Source organism: Nomascus leucogenys, chromosome 21, assembly GCF_006542625.1.
Source record: "Nomascus leucogenys isolate Asia chromosome 21, Asia_NLE_v1, whole genome shotgun sequence".
In the NCBI taxonomy this organism is placed as follows: Eukaryota; Metazoa; Chordata; class Mammalia; order Primates; family Hylobatidae; genus Nomascus; species Nomascus leucogenys.
In genome coordinates, this window is record NC_044401.1 from 61,107,606 (window position 1) to 61,132,119 (window position 24,514).

The window sequence follows — 24,514 nt, forward strand, 5'->3', positions numbered from 1 at the left end:
TCCATATATTCATTCATTCTAATCACTTTCATTCATTCAACACATTTTTTCTGTGTGTGGTTTCTCATCCCATTTCTATCTCTTTGGAATTAAAGAGCTTACACATATTGAGTCATGTGGGGAAATTAATCCGGATGGCCAATCAGAGACTTTTGCATCTTAAACTCTCTTCAGTAAGGAAGAAACTATGTGCAATAAAGGCAGAAATAAATTTATATATGTCAGGCTCCATCCTAGGTGCTGGGGACTCAACAGTGAAGGAAGCATAACAAACAATATTTGTCTTCATGGAATCTACATTTTAGCTGGGGAGATAGAAAATAAGTAAATGAAATGAATAAATGCAGTTTAAAATGTGCTAGTGATAAATATTATAGACAAAATATAGGAGGAAGGGAGGAGAGGGAAGAAGTTGAGACGTGGTGATATTATTGGTGTTTGTGGTAATGGATGGCTCTTGAAGGCCTTGCTAAGATGATATTTGCATAAAGACATGGAGAAGATAAAGGTGCATAATAGTTGTTCACAAAACATTTTTTGGGCAAGTATATATTGTCTCAGTGTGAGGTGATGTTTACCTGGTGGACCAAGCAGTGAAAGGAATTCAGAATATGATTTTTGCCTATTTCCTAAGGTTGAATGTCAAATATCATGGCATTGTAAAAAGCAGACTGATCATACCTGAGTATGGAGAGTGGAAGGAATAGATGGAAGAAGGAATGGTCTGACACAGGTTTAAGGAAGGAAATCATGGAAGTAAATCAGAGGTGTCCAAAGAGAATACTCACCTGAGTTCAGAGGCTACCTGGATCCCCATCTTCTCAGTAGGAGTCAAAGTATACATCTCACTGACTTATCAGCCTACACAGGTTATCATTTTCTTCCTTAGACCATACTTCTGCTTAGGAAAAATTGTATTATGCCGTCTTAGAATCAAATAGGAGTGTGCATTTTTTTTTTCAAATCAAGCTCTCAATCATTAATTTCTCTTCAAAAACTTTTTCAGGGTGTTAACAAAAATAAAATATCAGTAATTGCTGGGAATGCCTGATTTATCTGGGATTATCACTGAAGTATAAAATGCAATTTAGAATCTCATGATTATTATTACATTTCATTCACTAAATATGGTGACCTTCTAATTTAGAAACTTAAGATGCTTATTAGATAAATATTAAAATGGTGCTGTTTTAATTGTAATTGTAATTATTTTTTTCCAGTTTCCTTTCAATTTGATTATATAATATTTTGTTTGATTGGTATTGGGGGCTGTGGTGGGGAAGTAATGGCCATTTCTCCTACTGTCTTCTATGAAGCCAGACATTAAAGAGACTTCTAAAATTATAAAACAATGTGATTCTTCTTACTATTTTACTTTTTGGAAAAATATAGTTTAATTTTTAAGAATCCTCAGACCAAAAAGTTTGAGAACTACTGGTTAGAGGTCAAGAATATGGACATTGAAGTTAGACTGACTGCCTGTTACTGAGCTTTAGGTGACCCTTAGCAAGTTACATACCTGTGCGGTGCCAGATACTCCACCTGTAAGATGGGAATGGTCATCTTACCTATGTCATATGGCTATTTTGAGGTGTAATTGAAAGAAGGCATGCTGCATAGTAAATATTCAGTAGATATTTGGTATTATAACTTGCCCAGCTCCATGTCTGCGAGATCAGAAAGCTGAGGCAATCAGATAAAATACCTTGGCTGAGGTCACACAGAGAGTCTGTGTCAGGATTTGTCTTCTGATTCTCACTACCCCACATTGGCTTTCCAGTACCTTTATCAGCCATTCGCTCCAAAGTTGATCAGAGCCATAGAATCATTATTTAGTGATTGCTCTTTGGAAACTAAAGCGGGGGGAAGATCTTTTCTATTAGATGTTTTTTGGGAAGTTAAAATGATGATAGTACTTTGTATTAGTCTGTTTTCACGCTACTGATAAAGACATACCCAAGACTGGGTAATTTATAGAGAAAAAGAGGTTTAATGGATTCACAGTTCCACATGGCTGAAGAGGCCTTATAATCATGGTGGAAGGCAAAAGGCATGTCTTACATGGCAGCAGACAAGACAGAAATGACAGCCAAGTGAAAGGGGTTTCCCCTTATAAAACCATCAGATTTCATGAGACTTATTCACTACCATGAGAACAGTATGGGGGAAACCGCCCTCATGATTCAATTACCTTCCACTGGGTCCCTCCTACAACACGAGGGTATTATGGGAGCTAAAATTCAAGATGAGATTTGGGTGGTGACACAGCCAAACCATATCATACTGCTAGTTCATTATAACTGTATGACATTTACAGTTCTCTAACCACTTGCAATCTGATTATCTTCATCCCTGTAAGATAAGCAGAGCAGGTGATTTTGCTTCTGTTTAATAGATGAGGAATTCTGGTACTCAGGGAAGGTTAAATGACTTGCCTAACATTTCATGACAGATCAGGCATGAGACACCAGGTCTTCTATCTCCCTTGTGCTGTATTACTCAGCTGTTCAGTATTGTAAATATTATCTAACCCAACCTCTTAATTTTACAGAGGAAAATGAGTCCCAGAGAGGTGAAGTGACTTTCCAAGGGCACAAAGGACCAAAATAAGTTGGAGAAGAAGCTAAAATAATAAATGTGGGGTGGGGATTCTTTTATTCTTTGTTAGATGTTTTAGTTTACCCCAGTTTAATGACAATAATTCTGTTTTTTTTCTGATTCTAGGTGTATAAACAGTGCAGGGCTATTGTTTGAGTGGTTTAATTATCAATTATCATGGTTTGGGTGATGTATATTTTGCCTAATCAGCCAGGTTGTTTAATGGCCCTTGTTTCTGTGTTCTCTGTGTTTAAAACCCCAGCCTTATTGTGTTGTGGATCTTGTTGGAGGCAGTTGGCTTTAACTTGCACCAGGGGATACACAGATTACTTCTCAGGACTGAGTTTCACTTCAGATATTTGCAAATTTCAGTTTTATACACTTTTCGTGCTAGACTCGGTGGTGTGAATATTTGTTCGTTTTTTTGAGAGACAGAAGAGGAAAGGAATGATTGATAACAATATCAAATCATGGGTGTATTGTCTATTTTCATAGGAAAGATGTATAATGTCAAGAAAGCAATATTTTTGTCCACTTTTGGGCTTTATATTAAAACAGCTGCATGTCTCATGTTTCTTTAGTTAGTAGTTCTTTAGTTAAGAGAAGGACAAAGTAGAACAAAAATTACTAAGTCTCTGTAGCATTTATATACGACATCAGTCCTGTCCAGGGTGGTCTAGGAGAAGGAGAAGGGGTATGGAAATGACTGAATGACTGGGAGAATGAACTTTTGTTTTATTTATGTTTGTCAATACTTTAAGACTGTGAATGACAAAAGGGACTATTCACAATTTAACAAGACGTGGGTATCTCTTGCAGGCTAATAATTTGATGCCTCTTTGAAGAGATGTACGTAATAGTTCATTTAGAGGTGAATTTGAGCACTCTATGGGGTAAAGATGAAGAAAGATCATCACTGGTGGAAGCTCTCAACCTCATCTCTGTTGTCTAAGTTCTGGCCCCCAAATTTATATTCTCCCCTCAGCAAAACCAAAACTCTAGGCTCTTCACATCCACCCTCCTTGGAAGGCAGTCATCTTGGACTTGCCTTTCTGGGGACTCACAGAGCACCCAAAGCAGTTTATTAAGTAATTGTTTCCAGACACATATATTTTATCCTTACTTGAAGTACTGGGAAACATATGTTCTTCATCTCATTACATTTAAAATACAATTTAGTATCCCAAGAGCCATTTTTTTAGCTTCCCCTATTTGATGGGGCCCTGATTACCTGAATGGTTGGCCCACCCCTAATCTGTCTCTGAGTCTGTGATATAGGATAGGTCTTCTATTTTAATATGCATAGAGTAGATAGACATCATTTATTTCTTGAATAAATGAATCAAGACACACTATAAAACTTACATTTCATTGACTTATAGTCGCTGCAAGATTCAAGATGGTCTGTTTGAAACTTGACCCATTATGTTGAAAACTGGGAAAGATGTAAAATTGGCACTTCTGAGGGATAATGGTCCTCTCCTCATCTTTAAATAAGGTAACCACACAATGTTTTTCAAAACTCTAGGAATTTTAACCATACCCTTTTGCAAGATGCAAAGAACATTATTATTTACCAATCTTTAAAATAACCCTTTATAGTATTAAGGATAAGGTACTATCTTCCCAATTTACAAAGTAATATTGCTAATAAACTCAAGAGCAGTTCCATGGATCAAAGATCATACCTTGGGCTAAGTGTGAAAGTCAGGAAGAAACTTAAGTCTTGAGTTTCTTTGACTTGTGTTCTGTCTACTTCAGCTCCTTGCCTTGGTTCTGGAAATGCTTTGGTTCTTACTAATCAAGTAATTTTAGCATATACTCTTCAGGTATCCTGTGTCTGGGAAAGTTTTGTTGTATGTAATTTGTCAAGCAGATTCTCTAGAGCAGAGGTGAATTATTTCCACATCATTTCATTGGCTGCTATGACTGCTGAGAGGAGGAACACTCACAGGCAGGTCAGAACCATGAGCTGTACTTGTTACTGACATTTTGGGAAATTACAACATTTCTCAAAACATCTACTCCTGAGTAGCCTCCTGTATAGTCAATCTATTGGGTCCGGTGGTTGAAAAGACCCTTGGCTTTTATGCCACTTGCATTTTTCCTGGATTTTACTGGCAGAATAATTAGGAGCAAGAAGCAGGGAGTTGTGAATTTGCCCAGGCTCGTGGAAGAGGTGCCTTTCTTCCTTCAATGACTTCCAAAGGAATTAGAGTGGGGGTCAGATAACCAGCAAATTCATTGTTACTCCTCTGAATTATATCTATTTAAAAAGTGTCGTTTCCTCCATGAACCCGTTTTTCTTTCTTATTCCATCTGGAAATAAACATCATTGTTTTTGTAAAAATGATTCATACTTACTGTAAAATTGAAACAAATCATAAAGTACAGAAAAAAAGGCAAGAAGCATCCCTAAACTGACCACTCAGAGAAAACACGATAACATTTGGTGAACACCCTAACCCTACAAAGTCCATTTCTAAGCTCTTTTTTTTTTGACGTGCCTGTGTGCCAACGATGATGTCATATTTGTGTTTGTATTTGTATCTGGTTAATATTTATGTTTTATCTCTCCTACAGAGTATAAACTCTCTGAGGATAGGCATGGTGTCACATATATCTTTATACAGTGTCTAATAAGGCATTACATATTTGGTAGGCTTTCAAATATATGTTTTAAAATAAAGAAGCCAGAGGTATAAGTTCTTCTATAAGACCCTAATTTTGGATGGAATGTGCTTTCCTTGGAACAGATTGCAAATGGATGATAGTGGTAGCAGAAGATTGGGGGAATTAGATAAAGTAACAAGGCACATAGACTTTTCTTTGCTTCTTCTGGATGTTTCATAGTCATGCTGGGGTGCAGCCAGTAGGCACCCTGGTGATGAGCTCTGGTTTGCTGACGCATCCTCATCAGCTTAACTAGAGCTCCTCACAATGGGCATTGAAGGGTGGTGATCAGGATTCAGGGTTTGATTGCTGAACTTTTGTTGCCTTCAGGTTCCAGTGATTTTTAGCAACGTGTGTCTTGGAAAAAGGACAGGGTATTAACTCAAATGTCATGTTTAAAGGGTAGGCAGACTGTCCGTGAGGTTCCAATTGTGTAGCCACCAACAAAGTTTGAATTACAATATTAACAAGTCAGTCTATGATCTCTTAATCAAAAGTGAGGTGTTAGAACAAATCTGCATCCCAGCAGATGGCCCAGGATTTCAACCTTTTCAGTCTGGGCATGTTTATCCATGGGGTGCACTTTGATCTAGCAGGAGGGCCTGCCATTGTCTCTAATATTCTAGACCCAGGAGACATTTGGATATTTTCTAAATAAATTTCTTAGCACTGTGCTTGGAGGAGGAATTTTAAATATGAACCTCTGTCAGGCAGTGCACCAGTCTGGTCATTTATCTGCTGGGCACTTATTACACAGAAAAAGAGTTTAAACAGACATAGATTTCATCATCTAAAATAGATTGACTTAACTTAGCTTATTTTGATTGCCCGAGAGACCCTCCTTTTCCATCTTTCATTTTTTCCTAGTGAAATCATACCCATTCTCTCTCTAATCTCCCCCAAACAGGATGTAATCTCTCTTTCTCTCTTTTTAAAATGTCTATTCATTAATAGTTCATAGAGGTAATATTGCACTATTAAAATATGGGGAATTGAGTTGTTTATTAAATAGATTAATCATTTTAAAATGTTTACAATAGGCATTTTGACTAATCTCTTTCACTCTGCATCGGCAATCCTTGTCTAAGAACTTTGGTTGTTACCAGAGTAAATCTGTTGGAACATTTTAAATATAATTTAATTCTATTGATTTTAAAATTTTAACTTTTAATTAAGTTAATTAATTAATTTTTGAAACAGGGTGGGTCTCACTCTGTTGCCCAGGATGAAGTGCAGTGGCATGAACATGGCTCATTGCAGCCTTGACTTCCCAGGCTTAAGCAATTCTCCCAGTTCAGCCTCTCGAGTAGCTGGGACCACAGGGTGCATCACTGTGCCCAGCTATTTTTTTTGTATTTTTTGTAGAGATGGGGTCTTACTGTGTGGCCTAGGCTGGTCTCGAACTCCTGAGCTCGAGCGATCTGCCCACCTTGGGCTCCCAAAATGCTGGATTACAGGCATGAGCCACCATGCCCAGCCTAACTTTTTTAAAATAATGATTTCAGACATAAATAGTTTTAAAAGTAGTTCGAAGAATTCCCATATATCCTGTCATCAGACTCCCCAAATGTTAATATTTTGCCATATGTGCTTGATCAATATCTATCTACACCCAGTTCCAAACTACTGGTTTGAAAGTAAGTTGCAGGCACAATCCCTTCAGGACATCTGTAGACAAAGACTTATACCCTTACCCTTAAAGTCATTGCATTAAGGCTTTCGGTATGTGTTCAACAACAATGGAAATATCACTATTAGCAGTTAACATTCATAAAGTATGATGGGCCAGGTATGAGCTTTACATACTTTATCAGCCAGAGTTCTTGATTGTAGATGTTAAGCACATCTACAAAATACTTTTGCGGCTGCACCTAGTTGTGTTGGATTGAGTAACCGAGATTATAGGCTAGTCAAGTTCACACATACAATTGACCATTGCATATTATTCCATGTTATCACTCATAACCCTATGACAGAGGTGTTATTGTCCCATTTTATAACTGAAGAAGCTGAGGTGAAGTAACCTGGCCATGGTCAAATTAATTAGTAAGTGGCAGAAGTACAGTTTGAGCCCATACAGCCCAGTTGTGGAGCCTTTTTTCTAAACCACTCTACTGTACTGTCTCCTTAAGAACTAAATAACTGGCAGTCAGCTTATTTGCAACATCTAAAAGAAGTTAGGTGTATAATGTAAAGAGCTGATGAATGAATTCAACTCAATTAGATAATAAAGTTTACTACATGCTAGGAACGGTGCCAGGCAATGAGAATATGACAGGGATCTTCCTCTCAGGAAGCCCATCTGAGTAGAAGCAGGTAGTGAAGCAGGAAGATGGATATGTGTATCTACCCTAGATGAGGCAGAAGGAACACTGATTTGAGGAAAGTAGTGCTGTGAGGTTTAGAAAAATTGGGTTCTGTTCCTGGCTTTGCTACTAAGTAGTGTCCTGTCCTGACCTGCTCAGCGAACGTTACTTTAGGCGACAGCTCTTCTCTGAACTTTAGTTTCTTTATCTGCAAAATAGGAGGCAATAAATAAGTTGAAAAGTGAGGTCGTTACGTCAAGAGGCTTGAATTCACCTTTGTCTTGAAATGTGGGCAGTCACTGGGCTAAACGCTTAGTGTGTATTGAGTCCTTTAAACATTTCTTACCAGATCATCATTATTCCCATTTTTCAGGTGAGCTAACTGAGGTAAGAGAATTTATTTAATGACTTGCTCATGGTCACCAGCTAGGAAGTGAGAAAGTCAAGATTTGAATTCAGATAATGTGGCTCTTAAGTCCAGATTCTTAATATGTGTGTTATACTTCTCTGAAAGACATCAGAAATGTCTTCGTGAAATTCGAATATGTGACCTGCTCTTTTGTAAAACGAGTGCTCTAATCCCTGAGCTAAGAAACCTTTAAAATATTTATACAAAGTTATCTAGTACAAATATGTGTTTTATATTGTATTCTTTCATTGGTTCCTGCTATAAAGATAATGTATGTTACATGTATGTCTGTGTCATTAATGTTATGTCCATATTTTATTATTTTTCTTTCTTTTTAGAACATTGTTTGGATGCTTAATTAGCAGCAAGTGCCTATCAGAAAATGAATAAAAACGTGGATTTTGTCCAGTGTTTTAGATTTGGCATAGATTTTGAAGCAGGGTTCCCAGGTACATTGCATTGGATTCAATTAATAAAAGAAGAGTTGGTTCAAGTATTAGCATAGGTGCAGAAAGTCTGAGATTAGGAGGGTTGGAGATAAACGGGGACATGCACCTCAACACCAGCTTGGCCCCTGGCTCAAGAGGAAGTGGAATGCCGCTGATATGACCATTGTAGGTCATAGCCCATTAGACCCTCTGAGGCATACTTAAAAATTAATGGTACAATCTTTTAGTGTCCAGCTGTAGCCTTCATTCATAAAAAACTTAAGTTTGAGATCAAAGCAAATGGAATGTACATGTGCATTTGTGCAAAGAATACTGGAGTGATTAGTTAACACTAAAACTGTCGAAACTGGAAGTAAAGAATTGCTGTTTGCAATGTCCAGTGAACTATGGGTAAAAGTGTTCCTCACCCCCCGGAAATACAGGACCCTCTGGGAGTGACTACTCTGTGAAGATCAGTTGGATTCTGACTCATTTATTATACAGATAAGGACACTGAAGTCCAGAGAGCAGTGCTTTGCCTGAGGTTGCACGCAGGCAGAGGGCAGAGCCAGGGCAAGAAGATTATGTTCCCTGAGTGCCTTTAGTTTTGAAGGAGACAATATATGTGATTTTGGGAAAGCCCCACAGTTTCTGCGGCTTCAGCTTCTCCATCTGTAGGTTTAAAAGATAGGACTAGATCAGAAATGGCATGTAAATGGCACTGTTGCTGCCACTGTCACCTCCAGGACCCATGCCAGATACCACAAGTTGCTTATGATCAATATGTGATAACAGCATGTTGAGTACTTAGGGCATACTAGATATTCCAATAAGCACTTTCCATACACTATTTCACTAAATTATCACAACCAACCTATCAGGTAGATTTTATCAGCCTCATTTCACAAAAAAAGAGAACTTAGATAGATTTAGAAACTTGCTTAAGTTTTCACTATCAGCAAACGGTGAAGCAAGACTTTGATCCTAGGAAATCTAACCCCAGAGCCCATATTCCTAAGAGCTACACTGTACTGCTAGGACAGCATATGAGCTTCTGCTGCTCTCTCAGGTACATGTCAGGCATGTACCTTGTTTCGGTAAACTCCAAATGGTATCAAAACCCTTCTCATGTCACTCCAGGCATCCACTACCAATCGATCAGATCAAAATGGGCATGTGAGGTAAACCTTTTTATTATCCCTGGATTAGATGATTTCCAAAAACCCTTCCAGCTCTAAGATTCTGGTGTGTGGTTTTAAGGATTGAAGCGAGGTGTTAGCTAATAATATTTACAAAAGCTGGAATACAGGGTATTTTGGCTGGCTGAGCTGATGACATGGATGTTGTTACTTCTTGGGCTGATCTTGAATTCGTGGTTAGTGTGGGAAGGGCTTAAAATGGGTGAAATTGCTCATCAGGGACTGTGAGGTAACTCAAGTAGAACTGCTCTGAGGTACATGTGACAAAGAATGTCACATAGGAGGAGGAAAAAACCCAGAGAAAACCCTGAGGGCTTCCTGAGAAAACATCTTTAGCAAAACATTGCCATGTCTGTGATGGACACCTTCTGCAGGGACTTCTTCAAGAGATTTTAAGAGTATAAACTCTAAATCCACACTACCTGGCTCTGTTATTGATTAGATGATGACCTTGAGGTAGTTACTAAACCCCTCTCTGTCCCAGTTTTTTCACCTATAAAAGGGAGATAACCACAGTACCTACTTCATAGGTTGTTGTATGGATTTTTAAAACTTTTTTTGATTTTTTTTTTTTAGAGATGGGGTTCTCACTGTGTTGCCCAGCATGGACTCAAATTCCTGGAGTTGAACTCTTGGCCTCAAGTGATTCTCCTGCTGTGGCCTCCCAAAGTGCTGGGGTTATAGGTGTGAGCTACCACACTGGGCCTGTTATATGGATTAAATGAGTTATAGATGCAAATCATTTAAAAATAGCACCTGGCATATAATTAGCACCATATAAATATTGATCCGTTTATTGCATTACACATTTTTTTAGAGGCCCCTACTCTAATATAATTAGAAAGAACTCTAAATTGTGGGCCATTTCTATAACTAATGAAACACACGATCAAAGTTAAGTCTAATTATCTTGTTTGTCAAGCTGATTTTTGTTACGTTGTTTTACATTTGGAACTGGGATGATAGGTTCACAGGTAGTGGATAGCTTGCAGTTTAGCAAGCTTGGCCTACTCATTACTCTGGTAACACATCAGCCAGTATTTTCATTGTCTGGAAAGCCAGCCCCATTTCTATCTGCATAGTTTGATTTTGAGGGATGCTCATAGATTTAGCTTGTATGCCTGCTCAGATTGCACTTTTGAACCCTGTTTTCAAAAGGATTTTGAGGTCATATTTCAGCTCAGTGGGGAACAGTACTATATGCAATCAGTAATGTCTGCTATTAGCATAGGAAAGGGGAAGCTGCACTCTTACCAACAGGGCTGGCTACATAATTTGTGAGTCCCAGTGCAAAGTGAAAATATGGGCCCTCTTGTTTAAAAGCAGGAAAAAAAATGCCATGAAAAGGACTAAAATACCAAGCTTTTTTCTTTCTTCCATGGTCTCTTTCTCTTGACTTAGCATGGTCTTTTTACTTACTATATAGTATTGTTAATAAATAAAAATTTAAATTTAAATTATTAGCATGAATTTTAGCATTCATCTTATATAGTTTAATGCCAGTTTTTTTTATTATACTTTAAGTTCTGGGGTGCATGTGCACAACTTGCAGGTTTGTTACATAGGTATACACGTGCCATGTTGGTTTGCGGCACCCAGGAACTCGTCATTTACATTAGGTATTTCTCCTAATGCTATCCCTCCCCCAGCCCCCAACCTGATGACAGGCCCTGGTGTGTGATGTTCCCCTCCCTGTGTCCATGTGTTCTCATTGTTCAACTCCCACTTATGAGTAAGAACACGCAGTGTTTGGTTTTCTGTCCTTGTGATAGTTTCCTGAGAATGATGGTTTCCAGCTTCATCCATGTCCCTGCAAAGGACATGAGCTCATTCTTTTTTATGGCTGCATAGTATTCCATGGTGTATATGTGGCACATTTTCTTTATCCAGTCTATTATTGATGGACGTTTGGGTTGGTTCCAAGTCTTTTCTGTTGTGAATAGTGCCACAATAAACATACGTGTGCATGTGTCTTTGTAGTAGCATGATTTATAATCCTTTGGGTATATACCCAGTAATGGGATTGCTGGGTCAAATGGTATTTCTAGTTCTAGATCCTTGAGGAATTGCCACACTGTCTTCCACAATGGTTAAACTAATTTACACTCCCACCAACAGTGTAAAAGTGTTCCTATTTCCCCACATCCTCTCTAGCATCTGTTTTTTCCTCACTTTTTAATGATGACCATTCTAACTGGTGTGAGGTGGTATCTCATTGTGGTTTTGATTTGCATTTCTCTAACGACTAGTGATGATGAGCATTTTTTCATATGTCTGTCGGCTGCATAAATGTCTTCTTTTTTTTCTTTTTTGAGATGGAGTCTTGCTCTCTTGCCCAGGCTGGATTGCAGTGGTGCGATCTCAGCTCACTGCAGGCTCCGCCTCCCGGGTTCACAACATTCTTCTGCCTCAGCCTCCCGAGTAGCTGGGACTATAGGTGCCCGCCACCATGCCTGGCTAATTTTTTTGTATTTTAAGTTAGGTAGAGACGGGGTTTCACCATGTTAGCCAGGATGGTCTCGATCTCCTGAACTCCTGATCCGCCCACCTTGGCCTCCCAAAGTGCTGGGATTACAGGCATAAGCCACCGTGCCCAGCCAATGTCTTCCTTTGAGAAGTGTCTGTTCATATCCTTCATCTGCTTTTTGATGGGGTTGTTTGTTTTTTTCTTGTAAATTTGTTTAAGTTCTTTGTAGATTCTGGATATTAGTGCTTTGTCAGATGGACAGATTGCAAAAATTTTCTCCCATTGTGTAGGTTGTGTGTTCACTCTGATGGTAGTTTCTTTTGCTGTGCAGAAGCTCTTTAACTTAATTAGATCCAACTTGTCTATTTTGGTGTTTGTTGCCATTGCTTTTGGTATTGTATTCATGAAGTCTTTGCCCATGCCTATGTCCTGAATGGTATTGCCTAGGTTTTCTTCTAGGGTTTTTATGGTTTTAGGTGTTACATTTAAGTTTTTAATCCATCTTCAGTTAATTTTTGTATAAGGTGTAAGGAAGGGATCCAGTTTCAGCTTTCTACATATGCCTAGCCAGTTTTCCCAGCAGCACCATTTATTAAATAGGGAATCCTTTCCCCATTGCTTGTTTTTGTCAGGTTTGTCAAAGATAGATGGTTGTAGATGTGTGGTGTTGTTTCTGAGGCCTCTGTTCTGTTCCATTGGTCTATATATCTGTTTTGATACCAGTACCATGCTTTTTTGGTTACTGTAGCCTTGTAGTATAGTTTGAAGTCAGGTAGCATGATGCCTCCAGCTTTGTTCTTTTTGCTTAGGATTGTCTTGGCAATGTGGGCTCTTTTTTGGTTCCATGTGAAATTTAAAGTAGCTCTACTTCCAATTCTGTGAAGAAAGTCAGTGGTAGCTTGATGGGGATAGCATTGAATCTATAAATTACTTTGGGCAGTATGGCCATTTTCACGATATTGATTCTTTCTATCCATGAGCATGGAATGTTTTTCCATTTGTTTGTCTTCTTTTATTTCATTGAGCGGTGGTTTGTAGTTCTCCTTGAAGAGGTCCTTCAAATCCCTTGTAAGTTGGATTCTTAGGTATTTTATTCTCTTTGTATCAATTGTGAATGGGAATTCACTCATGATTTGTCTCTGTTTGTCTGTTATTGGTATGTAGGAATGCCTGTGATTTTTGCCCATTGATTTTGTATCCTGAGACTTTGCTGAAGTTGCTCATCAGCTTAAGGAGATTTCGGGCTGAGATGATGGGGTTTTCTAAATATATAAACATGTCGTCTGCAAACAGAGACAATTTGACTTCCTCTTTTCCTAATTGAATACCCTTTTTTTCTTTCTCTTGCCTAATTGCCCTGGCCAGAACTTCTAATACTATGTTGAATAGGAGTGGTGAGAGAGGGCATCTTTGTCTTGTACCAGTTTTCCAAGGGCATGCTTTCCGTTTTTTCCCATTCAGTATGATATTGTCTGTGGGTTTATAATAAACAGCTCTTATTATTTTGAGATATGTTCCATCAATACCTAGTTTATTGAGAGTTTTTAGCATGAAGGGCTGTTGAATTTTGTCAAGGCCTCTTCTGTATCTATTGAGATAATCATGTGGTTTTTCTCATTGGTTCTGTTTACGTGATGGATTACGTTTATTGATTTATGTACGTTGAATCAGCCTTGCATCCCAGGGATGAAGCCGACTTGGTGGTGGATAAGCTTTTTGATGTGCTGCTGGATTCAGTTTGCCGGTATTTTATTGAGGATTTTCGCATTGATGTTCATCAGGGATATTGGTCTAAAATTCCCTTTTTTTTTTTGTTGTGTCTCTGCCAGGCTTTGGTATCAGGATGATGCTGGCCTCATAAAATGAGTTAGGGAGGATTCCCTCTTTTTCTATTCATTGGAATAGTTTCAGAAGGAATGGTATCTACTCCTCTTTGTACCTCTGGTAGAATTTGGCTCTGAATCCATCTGGTCCTGCACTTTTTCTGGTTGGTAGGATATTAATTATTGCCTCAATTTCAGAGCATTTCAGGGCATTGGTCTATTCAGAGATTCAGTTTCTTCCTGGTTTAGTCTTGGGTGGGTGTCTGTGTCCAGGAATTTATCAATTTCTTCTAGATTTTCTAATTTATTTGCGTAGAGGTGTCTATACTATTCTCTGATGGTAGTTTGTATTTCCATGGGATCAGTGGTGATATCCCCTTTATCATTTTTTATTGGGTCTATTTGATTCTTCTCTCTTCTTCATTAGTCTTGCTAGTGGTTTATCTATTTTGTTGATCTTTCCAAAAAACCAGCTCCTGTATTCATTGATTTTTTGAAGGGTTTTTTTGTGTCTCTATCTCCTTTAGTCCTGCTCTGAGCTTAGTTATTTCTTGCCTTCTGCTAGCTTTTGAATTTGTTTGCTCTTGCTTCTCTAGTTCTTCTAATTGTGATGTTATGGTGTTGATTTTAGATCTTTCCTGCTTTCTCTTGTGGGCATTTAGTGCTATAAATTTCCCTCTACACACTGCTTTAAATATGTCCCAGAGATTCTGGTACATTATGTCTTTGTTCTCATTGGTTTCAAAGAATATCTTTATTTCTGCCTTCATTTTGTTATTTATCCAGTAGTCATTCAGGAGCAGGTTGTTCAGTTTCCATGTAGTTGAGCAGTTTTGAGTGAGTTTCTTAATCCAGAGTTCTAATTTGATTGCACTGTGGTCTGAGAGACTGTTTGTTGTGATTTCTGTTCTTTTGCATTTGCTGAGGAGTGTTTTACTTCCAATTATGTGGTCAATTTTAGAATAAGTGTGATGTGGTGCTGAGAAGAATGTATATTCTGTTAATTTAGGGGGCCGAGTTCAGTAGATGTCTATTAGGTCCTCATGGTCCAGAGCTGAGTTCAAGTCCTGGATATCCTTGTTAATTTTCTGTCTCCTTGATCTGTCTAATATTGACAGTGTGTTGTTACAGTCTCCAATGATTATTGTGTAGGAGTCTAAGTCTCTTTTTAGGTCTTTAAGACCTTGCTTTATGAATCTGGGTGCTCCTGTATTGGGTGTATATATATTTAGGATAGTTAGCTCTTCTTGTTGAATTGATCCTTTTACCATTATGTAATGGCCTTCTTCGTCTCTCTTGATCTTTGTTGGTTTAAAATCTGTTTTATCAGAGACTAGGATTGCAACCCCTGCTTTTTGTTTTTCCTTTCCATTTGCTTGGTAGATCTTCCCCCATCCGTTTATTTTGAGCGTATGTGTGTCTTTGCATGTGAGTTGGGTCTCCTGAATACCGCACACCAGTGGGTCTTGACTGTTTATCCAATTTGCCAGTCTGTGTCTTTTAATTGGAGCATTTAGCCCATTTACATTTAAGGTTAATATTGTTATGTGTGAATTTGATCCTGTCATCATGATGCTAGCTGGTTATTTTGCCCATTGGTTGATGCAGTTTCTTCATAGAGTTGATGGTCTTTACAGTTTGGCATGTTTTTGCAGTGGCTGGTACCAGTTATTCCTTTCCATGTTTAGTGCTTCCTTCAGGAGCTCTTGTAAGGCAGGCCTGGTGGTGACAAAGTCTCTTAGCATTTGCTTGTCTGTAAAGGATCTTATTTCTCCTTTGCTGATGAATCTTAGTTTGGCTGGATATGAAATTCTGGGTTGAAAATTCTTTTCTTTAAGAATGTTGAATATTGGCCCCCACTCTCTTCTGACTTGTAGGGTTTCTGCCGAGAGATCAGCTGTTAGTCTGATGGGCTGCCCTTTCTGGGTAACCCAACCTTTCCCTCTGGCTGCCTTTAACATTTTTCCTTCATTTCAACCTTGGTGAATCTGATGATTTTGTGTCTTTGGGTTGCTCTTCTCAAGGAATATCTTTGTGGTGTTCTCTATATTTCCTGAATTTGAATGTTGGCCTCCCTTGCTATGTTGGGGAAGTTCTCCTGACTAATATCTTGAAGACTGTTTTCTAACTTGGTTCCATTCTCCCCATCACTTTCAGGTACACCAGTCAAACTTAGGTTTGGTCTTTTCACATAGTCCCATATTTCTTGGAGGCTTTGTTCATTTCTTTTCACTCTTTTTTTCTCTAATCTTGTCTTCTTACTTTATTTCATCAATTTGACCTTCAATCACTGATATCCTTTGTTCCACCTGATCAAATCATCTAGTGAAGCTTCTGTATGCTTCATGAAGTTCTCATGCTGTGTTTTTCAGCTCCATCAGGTCATTTATGTTCTTCTCTACACTGGTTATTGTAGTTCGCCATTCCTCTAACCTGTTTTCAAGGTTTTTAGCTTCCTTGAGATGGGTTAGAACATGCTCCTTTAGTTCGGAGAAGTTTGTTATTATCCACCTTCTGAAGCCTACTTCTGTCAACTTGTCAAACTCATTCTCCATCCAGTTTTCCTCCCTTGCTGGCGAGGAGTTGTGATCCTTAGGAGGAGAAGGGGCGTTTTGGTTTTTGGAATTTTCAGGCTTTCTGCTCTGGTTTCTCCTCATCTTCTTGGTTTTATCTACTTTTGGTCTTTGATGTTGGTGACCTACAGATGGGGTTTTGGTGTGGATGTCCTTTTTGTTAATGTTGATGCTATTCCTTTCTATTTGTTAGTTTTCCTTCTAACAGTCATGCCCCTTCTATTTGTTAGTTTTCCTTCTAACAGTCAGGCCGCTTAGCTGCAGGTCTGTTGGAGTTTGCTGGAGGTCCACTCCAGACCCTGTTTTCCTGGGTATCACTAGTGGAGGCTGCAGAACAGCAAATATTGCTGCCTGATCCTTACTCTGGAAACTTTGTCTTAGAGGGGCACCTGCCAGATGCCAAGCAGTGCTCTCCTGTATGAGGTGTCTGTTGGCCCCTACTGGGAGGTGTCTCCCTGTCAGGTACACAGGGGTCAGGGACCCACTTGACAAGGCAGTCTGTTCATTATCAGAGCTCCAACACCATGCTGGGGGAACCACTGCTCTCTTCAGAGCTGTCAGGCAGGGATGTTTAAGTCTGCAGAAGCTGTGCCCACAGCTGCTGCTTCCCCCAGGTGCTCTGTCCCAGGGAGATGAGGGTTTTTTCTATAAGTCCCTGACAGAGGCTGCTGCCTTTTGTTCACATATGCCCTTCCCACAGAGATGGAACCTAGAGAGGCAGTTGGCCTTGCTGAGCTGTGGTGGGCTCCACCCAGTTTGAGCTTCCTGGCAGCTTTGTTTACACTGTGAGCATAAAAACGCCTACTCAAGCCTCAGCAATGGTGGATGCCCCTCCCCCCGCCAAGCTCCAGCTTCCCAGGTTGTCTCAGACTCTTGCACTAGCAGTGAGAATTTCAAGCCAGTGGATCTTAGGTTGCTGGGCTCTGTGGGCATGGGACCTGCTGAGCCAGGCACCATAGGGAATCTCCTGGTCTGCTGGTTGCGAATACCATGGGAAAGGCACGGTATTTGGGCAGGAGTGTACTGTTCCTCCTGTTACAGTCTCTCATGGCTTCTCTTGGCTAGGAAAGGTAAATCCCCCAACCCCTGGTGCTTCGGGTGAGGCGATACCCCACCCTGCTTTGGCTCACCCTCCGTGGGCTGCACCCACTGTCCATCCAGTCTCAATGAGATGAACCAGGTTCTTCAGTTAGAAATGCAGAAATCACCTGTCTTCTGTGTCAATCTCTCTGGGAGCTGCAGACTGGAGCTGTTCCTATTCAGCCATCGTGGAAGCACCTCCTAATGCCAGTTTTAAATGCAAGTAAAAGAGTAATTAACTTGTATGTAGAATCACCAAAATTACTCAACTTGTTTTTCATAGCTTACATATATAGAGACAAATATATATGTATTATTCTTACCAGAACAGTGAAAATGCTACACAAAGCTAAATCAACTTATAATTTTTCTTCTTGATATGCACACAATCTACCAATGTCTCTGCCTTAAGCTTACTATTGAGTAAGAAAGTACTGAAAGGAGGCCGGGCGCGGTGGGTCATGCCTGTAATCCCAGCACTTTGGGAGGCCGAGGCAGGTGGATCATGAGGTCAAGAGATCGAGACCATCCTGGCCAACATGGTGAAACCCCATCTCTACTAAATATACAAAAAATTAGCCAGGCGTGGTAGCAGGCGCCTGTAGTCCCAGCTACTCGGGAGGCTGAGGCAGGAGAATGGCGTGAACCCAGGAGGTGGAGCTTGCAGTGAGCCAAGATGGTGCCACTGCACTCCAGCCTGGGCAACAGAGTGAGACTCCGTCTCAAAAAAAAAAAAAAAGAAAAAAAGAAAAGGAAAGGACTGAAAGGAAAATAAATATGAGTTGCCCTATCTTTCCCTTTTCTTCTATGTCATTGTTTTCAGCATGAGTAGTTAGTTAATAAAGTAGCATAATTAAGAAAGGATATGATGAATTTCATTGGTTGTTCGTGTTTCTTAGAATGGTGTGTTTCTTAGAAAGAATGACTTCATGCTGTGATTGAAGCAATTTCTGGCTCAAAGAGACGTTGTGGCTTCTCGGGGTGCTGTCCTCTTACTCTGTTTGTTGATGAAAACAGTCAAACTCTGTATAATATTTTAAGAGATTGATTCTGAGCCAAATTTGAGTGACCCTGCCTGTGAAACAGCCCTCAGAAGGTCCTGAGAGCATGTGCCCAAGGTGGGCGGGGTACAACTTGGTTTTATGTATTTTAGGGAGGCATGAGACATCAATCAAATACATTTAAGAAATACATTGGTTGGGTTCAGAAAGGTGGGACAACTCAAAGTGGGAGCTCCCAGACTATCAGTAAATTTAAACATTTTCTGGGTCACAATTGGTTGAGTTTATGTGAAGACCTGGGATCAATGGAAAGGAATGTTCAGGTTAAGATAAAGGATTGTGGAGACTAAGTTTTATTGTGCAGAGGAATCTCTCAGATAGCAGACTTCAGAGAGAGCAGGTTGTATGTTTCTTATCAGACCTAAAAGGTATCTGGCTCTTAGCTGATTATCTCCTGGATCTGGAAAGAAAGTAAGGAAAACAAAGGGGAAAGGGCATTCTCTATAGGATATGGGTTTTTCCCACAAGAGACTTTTCAGGGCAATTTCAAAGTATGGCAAGAAAATATATTTTGGGGTTATATATTTTTCCTTATCTCATAATGGTATTCCAGAGTCAGATTGAAAAGTAAGTCATGATATATAGAATAAAACCCATCTGATCAGAGTTTATGGTTTGTAGAGCATGACCCCCTAGACCCCTTAGGTAGGAATTTGGGCAAGATAAAAAATCAGAGCTTAGTTCTCAAGTTATATTCATAACACACTCACCTTGTATTCCCTTTAAATCTCAGTAAACTCCCACACATGTGCTCATGGGACATCATGAATGCTGTATGCAAATAGGCAGCAAGAAATAGAAGAGGACACATAGATTGCATGTTACCTGTATCTCCTCTGCTCATGAGCATTCTCCATTGTCCCAGCAGACTTCACTTAAAAAATAAAAGTTCAGTGATAAAATTATTGAGAATTTCAAGACCATGATAGTTGAATATTTAACCAAGTGTGGCACTCTTCTGAGCACAGTGCCCTAAGTGATTGCACAAGTCACACATGACCTTGAAGTGGGACCTACTTGCATTTGCTGTTGTATTTCATCTCTCCCTTGCAGGGCCCTAAGACTCTACACAGATCACTGCCCCCAAGGATTTGTGTAGAGCTCACCTTTGTTTGCCTGTTACATGCCATAAACTGCCTTCTGTGACTAGTTATCTCATCCTATGTGTTCTTTCTCTCTACAACATTCTAAGCTCTTGCGGACAGTGTCGTAATAATGGCTCCATTTATCATGCAAGGTTGGCCCTGCTGAGGCCTTGCTGTTGGCCTTGTTGATTCTATCAACTTCCTGGGTATTTAAATATAATATTTGTAGCTATTATTGTTATTATTATTATTATTTTCATAAAAGGGTTCAGGTCCGGTAGTCAGATTGTCAGTGCTCCAATTGTTATCTTAGTTGTGACCTGGGGCAAGATACTTAATCATTTTAAGTGTCGATTTTTCACTGTATTTTGTTATAAGAATTAAGTGCTATAAGTTCTCTAAAATTTAGTGTGCCTGTCACATGACAAATAAATAAATATTACCTATTCATGTTATTATTATTTCTTCTTATTATTATTATCATTATTTATTTTAGTCCCAAGAGTACTATGATCCCTATTTTCAGGATATGGCATCTGAGATGTTGAGAAGACACACAGCCAGCAGGTGGAAGGCCTTCTCATCTTTAGAACCATGCTGCTCAATAGGTAGGCATCAGCAATATGCAGCTATTGAACATTTGACATGTGGCAAGTTTGAATTGAGATGTGCTGTAAGTACAAAATACACTTTGAATTTTGAAGACTTAATATGAAATAAAGAATGTAAAAAACCCCACAAACATTTTTATATTGATTACATGTTGAAATAATATTTTGAACATATTGTGTTAAAGTATATTATTAAAATTACTATCATTGTTTTTTACTTTTTAAAATGTGGCTCAAATTTAAAATGTAAATTTTGAAAACTTTGATAATGTGGCTCACATTATATTGCTATTAGACAGATTGGTCTTTCTGGAGGCTGTGATTGTGGTGGCTCAGGATTGGGGGTGAAGCCATCTTTAAGAACACATTCCACTGAGGAAGCTAATAAAGCTCTTTGAATTCCTTGCTCATCATAATCTTTAAGATTTAATTTTAATGACCACAGGAGGGAACTTTGGATTTCACTTATCAATGTAAGAAAATGTTTTAAGCTGGTAATTGGTTTGCATCTCACATGAACCTAATTCTGCTTGACAGGAAGCTGAGAGGCTTTCTCCTCCTCCATGTGGTGCTAATGGCCTAGGGAAGAACGCAAGTTTTAGAATGGAAGATTTGAACCTCAGCTTCCTCTTCTAGCTATGTGACTTAAGGCAAAATATTTTTGCTCTTTGGACTCAGTTTCTTTATCTAAAAAAAGGGACAATAATATCTACAGAGCTGAATATCTTTGCCCTCTGGTTACAGTCTTTATCCTCTCTACCTTGTTCTGTGCTCTGGGGGGATGACCTATGAATGACCCCAAAGGGCTCGCTTGACAATTGGTTTCAGGTTGAGTTTGGACCCGAAACTCCCCACTCTCTTGAGTAGGGCTGGGCACCTGCAGGACATCAGAATTCTGGGAGAGAAGTATATGAATGGATTTCTTTGGATTGAGCACAGATATTTGTGTACTGTGTTAATGTCCATAGAGAACACCCAGAGTGGATGAGGCTCTCCATAACCAGGTGGATGAGCTGCCCATGCTGGGGATGCCCCAGAGCTTGCTCAGTTGCCTCCTATACAGAATGCCTTATCTGTCCCAATATTATTTATGACTTGGGGTCAGTTTTTCTTGCAAAAGGTATGACATAGTCAACTTAGCCTGATGGAATTCTTTGGCATTATCATGTGCAACATCACCTAGAAGCAGCTACTTAACAGAATAGTGGGATGGCGTGCCAAAGGCTCAGTTATGAAGATGGTAGGAAGGCAACGTTCTACAAATTTGGAGTGCTCTCCTTCATGATATGGTATATACGCCTCAAAACCAATGGCTAGGATATAGTGTCATCCCTTATAACCAGAATGCCCAGGTATGGGAACCAAGTGTGGAGGTGGGAGTGGCCTGTCTTACTGATAGATCAAATAACCCATTGGAAGTACTTCTACTTAACGTTCTGGAGATCCTAATGCCCAAAGAAAGATTACTTCTAAAGGAGTCATGGTCCTAGTGAATTGGAAGCTGAAGCTGCCTCTGGCCATTTTGAGCTCCTCATGTAGCTGGACCATTGTATAGAAAAGGGGTCACTGCATTCAGTGAGGTGACTGGTCCTGATTACCAAGGGATAATGAGGTTATCCCCTATTGAATTCAGGCCCTTCATAAATCAAGATTGTGGTTAATTTTTCAATAAGGAACACCATCCAGTTGAGAAGTGGGCAGAGGATAGGGCAAACAAGGAATAGTGGTGGAAGAAGGCTGGCTGCTACGCTTATCAACTTAGGTTTTATGCTCACATGCGAAGCTACAGGAACTGTTATGGAAATGCCAGGTGTTTGGTCTAGGTCCTTTCGTTGACTGCTCAGAAAGCCAATCATTGAAACAATGAGTTTTGCGAGGGGATGAGGCTTTGTTATATTGCAGGTGACATCAGCCGGGAAGATGGGAGCCAAGCCTCAACTCTGTTCTTTCTCACCAGCTAAAATGGGGTTGGGGGTGTATATAGCAGGAAGCTATTTAGAAAACAGAAATTAAGAAAGAGTAAGGAAGCAATCAGGAGGAATAAGGGGTCTGGCATCTCACCGATCTGGTGAGTTTCAGTTTCGTTGATACTATCTGGGAAGCCTGAGGGTCGATTTCCTGAGAAAGGAAAATTTGTCGGATAAGACAAATGTAAGTTTCAAGCTTTAATACCAGGAGGGCCAATTTCTATGTTTATTCAAGAACCACAAACATCATTCTATGAGACAATTTGGTTGGTTTCAGAAATATAACAGTTATATTTTATGTTAACTAGTTATCTCCTCACCTTTTACACTCATGTTTTTATGAAAAAAGATAGTTTTATGAAAACCATCTTTTGGTGGTTGCTCATGTTTTGGGTTTCTGTTGGGAAGATGACTGAATTGATATCATTTCATCCTGTTTTGGCATTTTTGCAATTGAATTAAAAATAACGGTAAATGATAGGGGAGGCTTCCTGGGGGAGTGTTGCTGGGGGAGGGATGGACTGTGCTGAATGTCTTCTGTTTCCCTTCCAGATTCGCTTTTCACCATTCCCTACCCTGCTTTATGCCCCAGGAGGCTCATTCTATTGGGTTTCATTAGTGGGATCACTTGTCCTCTGGTTCCAATTGTGTTTAGACAATGGAGCAGGAAGGGAGGCAGAAGCAGTAGATTACACAGCAGGTGAGCAGTGAGTTAAGAGTATCTATTCCCCTCATTTTTTCCCTGTCATATCACAAGGGTTGGTTCCTCACTCCATGGAAAGCCATAGTTGGTGTTGCCATTTGCTACCCTCTCTGAGTTCTCAGAGCTGTTGCTAGCCTCAGGTTACTGCAGCAATCCTTGTTGGATGACTTTAAACTCTGCAGGGACCAGGGCTGATGTTCCTGCCTTGCTGAGTTGTTGTAGGGATTGGAGATAATGAATGCAAATCACTCCGTACAATGACTAGCACTCCGTAGGCACTCAAAATGATGATTTTTTTTCTGCCAAATCCTTTTACATTCCAAGTTCAAATGATTGCTTAAGGAATTAGCACTGCTTTAAGAAATAAGTGAGATAATGTATGTGAATGCTTTGTTAAGCGTAAATCACTGTAGAAATGCAAGATAGAGTTATACTAGATTCTCTGAACTTTAAAAGTATTATTTTAAAAAATACAGTTCTGTTTGTCTTGCCTTAGATGCAATTAGGTTTTTCTTAGAAATGGAGTAGGATAGAAACTTGAACTGCAAGTTTTCATGCAAATCTCATTGAATTAAAAACTTTGTACATCTTCTTCAGGCTCTAGGCCTTTGGTTTTAGATTTCCCATTCTCATTTCCTCTTCTTTCTAGCCCAGTGAAGCATAGGTGTCAAGATGAGCAGATGGAGAGGTAATTGCTTCTCTGTCTCATTGCAGGAAAAAAAGCAAAAAGCAGTGAGAAAAAGCATCTTGAAATGTGGAAGAAACTATTAAGTGTGCACAGTGGCTTTGCACAGTACCTTTTGAGATGGGAAGGGAAATGGTGAGGCAAGGTAAACAGGAGTTGATTTTCCTTCTGCTGTAGAACTTTACATACCATAAATCAGAGTTATTAGGAGGACTTGCCAGGGAGGGTGGAGAACTGCACTATGGTGCAAACCTTGCTTTTTTATTTACATGTTGCAAGTGACCATAAGAGTGTTTCTTCCTCTGTGCTTCCATTTGTTACATCAGTTTAATGAAACTCACCACTTTTTGCTGTGTCCCATGCTGTTTTATTTTCCTTCCAAATGACATAGCTTGAAGAAATTATCTGAGCACAGAAATTTAGCACTCGTTCATTAAAATATGGCTGAAGCGTACTCCTTCTCAGGACTGCAGAGACAATGATTAGAGCACAGTGGTTAAGAGCATGCGTTCTGTAGACCTGGGTTCAATTCCTGAGTTCCCCACTGTAACCTCTGCCTCCCAGGTTCATGCCATTCTCCTGTTATCAGGCTGTTACTGAAAAGGGGTCCTGACCCACACCTCAAGAGAGGGTTCTTGGACCTTGTGCAAGAAAGAATTTGGGGTGAGTCCATAGAGAAGAGTGAAAGCAAGTTTGTTAGAGAACTAAAGAAACAAAAGAATGCCTACTCCATAGGCAGAGTATGGGTGGCTCAACTCAGTATACTTATAGTTGTTTCTTGATTATATGCTAAACAAGGGGTGGCTTATTCATGAGTTTTCCAGGAAAGGGGCAAGCAAACCCAGA